Here is a 5,280-nt window from a genome sequence, read left to right as displayed (position 1 = left end):
TGCCATTTCCCAGTTGTGTGGCCTTAGGGGAGATACCTTCCTTCTCTGTACCCGAGTCTCCTTTCTACAGCTCCCACCTGGGGCACGGTGAGGGTTCCGACAGAGGCGTGTGATGCCTGCCACACCATTGGCACTCACCACGTGGTGGCTGGTAGGATTCTCCATCCACCCAGACTCTGAGGGGACCGCTGGGCATCTCCCACCTGTGACCCTAAATTCAGAGTGACTGGAGTTCTCACCTCTAGTCTTTCTCCTGCCTCCTGCTCTCGCTGACCCCTGCCTCCTGGTCAGGAAACTGAGTTCTCAGAAGCTGGAGCCCAGCCAAGGGTCCCTCTCCCTTTTCCCAGCGAAGAAAATACCAAATGGCCCACCTTCTAGGGGGTCTGATTCATTGGTGGTGGGGTAGCAACCCAGCAGGGAGTCGGACCCCTGGGCCTGTGATCCCCATCTTAGCACTTCAGACCTTTTAGGTGACCATTGTGGTTGTAAAGACATCCCATTTCCTCTTCCAGTTTTGAGAAACCACTGTCTTCTGGAAACAGGTGACTGTCCTTACCGGAGGGTAGTGATGGATGTTCTCAAACAACAGCTTTATTAACCTACACCCACCAGTATATGGATGAGCAGAGCTGAGTCTTCACTCGTTAGACCAAGGTTTGGTCAGTTTTGTGGCCCTGCAGGGACCACAGGGATCAGAACAATCCTTGGCTCTGCCATTTCACCTGCCAGGACTTAAGTTCCTCCATTTGTGTAAAAAGCATCTTCATAAGCATTTTATCCACCGGGCTGTGCTGTTTTGAAGCCAACGCAAGGGTAGGACATTAATGAAAGATCTGGAAAAGCTTCTCGAGGGCATCTGGTCCAGGGGTTCTCAAACTGTGTTCCCAAAAGGCCTTGGGCTTCACGGGAGGCGTCTTAATCTCAGGGGGAGCCGTGGGCTGTATGATCACCCCAGTGCAACCAGAGCAGCCTCCCTGGGCCCTGATTTTCTCCAGTGGCCCTCTACGTAAGATTGTGCTTAGGAGTTTCAACTGCTAAAGAAAACGTTAGCAAACCCCTTTTTATTTTTTTTTTTATTTTTATTTTTTAAATTTATTTATTTTATTTTTGGCTGTGTTGGGTCTTCGTTTCTGTGCGAGGGCTTCCTCTAGCTGCGGCAAGCGGGGGCCACTCTTCACCGCGGTGCGCGGGCCTCTCACTGTCGCGGCCTCTCTTGTTGCGGAGCATAGGCTCCAGATGCGCAGGCTCAGTAGCTGTGGCTCATGGGCCTAGTAGCTCCGCGGCATGTGGGATCTTCCCAGACCAGGGCTCGAACCCGTGTCCCCTGCATTGGCAGGCAGATTCTCAACCACTGCGCCACCAGGGAAGCCCGCAAACCCCTTTTTAAATTGAACACCTGTCTTTTGTTTCAAACGAGGAAGCTAAAATGTTGACTTACTGTGTACGTCTCTGAGGGTGAGATTGTTGGTCTCTGGCCAGCTGGGCCAACCCCTGTTCCCTTGGCCATGTAAACAGTACCGAGGTCTCGGCAAGGGTTTCCAAGGGGCACGAGGCTGGCAGGAGACCTTCACCACTCCTGGGACTCACACACATACATGCATTTCTGCAGGGGTTTCCCTGCAATGAGACTTGTCTACATCCATGATTGAGCACAGAAGAGGAAGAACAAACTGGAACCATGGAGCTGGGGAAGGCTGGGGCTCAGGGCCAGTTCCCAGGAAAATACCCAGACCAAGCCCAGCGTCCTTTCTGGAACCAGCCGAGCTGCTTCGTGGAAGTAAATTCCAAATAACTAAAAGCTATCCTCACTATTGTCTTAGGCTTGTGTGAAGGAACCGCTTTATCTCTGTTCTGAAACCTTGTGTGTTTTTTAAGCATTTTTTCAAAGTTTAATTTCTGACAGAGGCTGAGCTTTCTATTAATTCTAAACTCCAGCTCCTTTATGGTCATTAAGTCATAAACAAAAAACTGTGGGCAGCTTTAGGAAAGAGCATGCTATTCAATATTATCATTTGTCAGGTGTGCTCAGCACTGAACTGTTTACAAAGCCCTTTCACGTCCCCAGCAGCCAGGAACTGCATAGTGGAAACTCCAGGGCCATGCATGAAAGATGTCAGGGGCAGAGCGGGTGATGCCTGGGTGAAAGCAACATTCGCATTCTTTAGGGTAGTGAGGAGATTATATATTGTTCTAAGATATTTGTAGTTATTTCTAATTTTATTTTATGTTTATGTCATATTTAGACATCTAATTTTATTTTATGTTTATGTCATATTTAGATAATTTCCTAATGCTTGTTGGGGCCTACCCTAAACTGTTTTAAATAAAGAGCTCTATAAATAAAGAGCTCTATTTTTGGAGAAAAAGGCAAAATCGAATGGAAGAGCATGTGCTCTTATTTCTCAAAGGTTCCTCACCTCCTTCTCACTGTTGAGACTACAGGGTCTTGGGTTGGGTGCCCAGCAGCAGACCCAGAGGCGAGGATTGGGGGGTATAAAGCAGTGCAGCGATTCCAGAAAGCATCAATAGGGGAGAGGGAAGAGAGGGAGGGGAGGCAGCCAGTCCAGATGCATAATCAAACAGGTCATGGCTCTGGGCAACTAGGATTCAGTCCTCCTAGGGAGCTTTGGGAGTTCAGTGTTGGACCCTCCAGATTTGTTCCCCTGCCAGGGACAGGAGCTGAGAGGTTTATCCACCACCTCCCATCAGTCCTGTGTAGAGAGCCACTCCCTCCCAGGGAGCTGCAGGGACTTGCAGTTGGAATCCATCTAGCTGAGTACATGAGAAGGGTGCTACAATGAAGCCAGAGCTGTACCTACCACCCTGGCAGCTCACCCTATTGCAACAATGGTCCATGGAAGGATACAGAAAATCCTATGTGGCGGCCTTGCAACCCAAACTCATTCCAGTAGATCTCTACTGGGGAGGGTCTCCCAGGTCCCACCAATTCTCCCACAAGGTAACAGCTGAAGACCTAAAAAAAATAAAACAGCCTGTTATTTTACCAGCAAAACGGGTTTATTCAGGAACAGCAAAGAATTGCAATTTGGGACATGCAATCTGTGGTGAACCACAGGCAAGTCCAGAGAACACGGAGAGGAATGTTCCTTTATAGGGGAAAAGAGGTTAGTTGGGAGGGGCCATTATAAACACAGAGTCTATTGGAGGAAACTGGGAGTTCGAAGTGTAGTGCTTTTCATTGGCTGAGTTACAACAGTCTCTTATTGGCTAGGCTGTTGCCAGGCAAAGAGAAATTCCTCCTCCTGCTGGGTAGTAAAATAGTAACCCTCTTCCTGTTGGAGATGCAAAGGTATGTCTCTTTCTGTTGAGTCTGCAATTGACAGCGAGAGTAGAGCTTGAGAGTTCTCCCTTCAGTCCTCCCAACTCCATCTTAAATGAGGTTTCTGAGTATCGTCCTCCGGCTGGTCGTCTTCTGAGGTCCCCGGGTCGGCGCGCAGGCTGGGCCGCGATGCCCGAGGTGAGCACTGACGAGCTGGACGAGCGGCAAGTGCAGCTCTTGGCGGAGATGTGCATCCTCATCGACGAGAACGACCGGAGGATCGGGGCGGAGACCAAGAAGAACTGCCATCTGAACGAGAACATCGAGAGAGGATTATTGCATCGAGCTTTTAGTGTTTTCTTATTCAACATTGAAAATAAGCTCCTGCTTTAGCAGAGATCAGACGCTAAAATTACCTTTCCAGGTTGTTTTACGAATACTTGCTGTAGTCATCCCTTAAATAATCCACTAGAGCTTGAAGAAAACAATGCAATTGGAGTAAGGCGAGCAGCACAGAGGCGTTTAAAGGCCGAGTTGGGAATTCCCATGGAAGAGGTTCTTCCAGAAGAAATTAATTATCTAACACGAATTCATTACAAGGCTCAATCTGATGGTATCTGGGGAGAACATGAAATTGATTACATTTTGTTTGTGAAGAAGAAGGTGACCTTGAATCCAGATCCCAATGAGATTAAAAGCTATTGTTACGTATCAAAGGAAGAACTAGAAGAACTTCTGGAAAAGGCAGCCCATGGTGAAATTAAGATAACTCCGTGGTTTCAAATTATTGCCGAGACTTTTCTCTTTAGGTGGTGGGATAACTTAAATCATTTGAATCAGTTTGTTGACCATGAGAAAATACACAGAATGTAGATGTGGAGATGAATGATTACTAAAGTACTAAAGAATTTCTCTACTTAGTAAACTTAAGATGAATTTTTAAAAAACCCGGTTCCCCAATAGAACTCTCATTGGAAATATTGATACTTTACAACCAGAATTTGTGTGGAAGAGTATTCTTGATTTGTGTCATACAACCCATATATGTTAACTGCAATTTGTTAAAAATATTTATGAGATTATTATAAAAAGAGCAAATAAACAATTTAACCTATCTAAACACATGGTTATGACAAATTTGAACAAATAAGTGAAGTTCTTCATTTTTTTATATATTGTGATAAACATTTTCAGAAGACTTGTAGAGCACTTTGCTGTTTGCCAGGTGCTTGACATATCTTTAAATTTTTATCATAGTCCAGAAAAATATGCAATGGAAACTATTTGCTTATCTACTTCAGAACAGTTCAAATTAACTTTTCAGATTGAGATTAATATAGACCAGATTCAAGGGAATTAAATGGTATATATCCTGATTTCTGTCATTGTTAATTTTGTGTTTTAATCATTCTGGAAGTATTTTGATACTTAAAGTCAAACATTGTTTTTGGTAATGACATTGGCTAGGTTAAGTCATTTAAGTAATCGTTGCTGATTAGCAAAGTCTGTGGTTTTCAGAGTTACTGGGAACAGACAGGCTATTTGTAAAATGGAACTTGGGTCAGTTGGGTCATACTCTACAACAGGGTATTTTAACCTTGGCACTGCTGATGTTTGGGTTGGATAATTCTTTTGGGGGCTCATCCTTTGTGTTGTAGGATTTAGCAACATCCCCAGGTTCTACATAAAAAATTGCTGTTGGCACCCCTCCCCCCATGGCAGCCCCAGTGACACCAGATGCCAAATGTCTCCTCGAGGACAGCGTCACCCACAGTTGAGAACCACTGTTCTGCTGAGTCAGGCCGTGTTGTAGGGGGAAAATTATCAAAAAGAAAGGCTAACGTTCATGTTAAGTACATTTGGGTTATGGAATATGTGTGTATTCATATTTAAAGTACACTTTGACTAATGTACTTCTTTAAACTCTTGCCATAGACTTCTCAGATTTGAAATCTTAAGACAGCTTTATTATCTTTGAATGCTGTGTATTAGTAAGTAAT

General features: G+C 45.0%; 1 pseudogene; it reads left to right on the top strand.

Annotated features, from left to right (window-relative positions):
* The first annotated feature begins 3,412 nt into the window (after window positions 1–3,412).
* On the top strand, window positions 3,413–4,227 carry LOC137760893 (isopentenyl-diphosphate Delta-isomerase 1 pseudogene; annotated as a pseudogene).
* Window positions 4,228–5,280: the final 1,053 nt, after the last annotated feature.

The sequence above is a fragment of the Eschrichtius robustus genome, chromosome 3, assembly GCF_028021215.1.
Source record: "Eschrichtius robustus isolate mEscRob2 chromosome 3, mEscRob2.pri, whole genome shotgun sequence".
Classification (NCBI taxonomy): Eukaryota; Metazoa; Chordata; class Mammalia; order Artiodactyla; family Eschrichtiidae; genus Eschrichtius; species Eschrichtius robustus.
The sequence above is the reverse complement of the archived record's forward strand: the minus strand, read 5'-3'. Positions and strand labels throughout refer to the sequence as shown.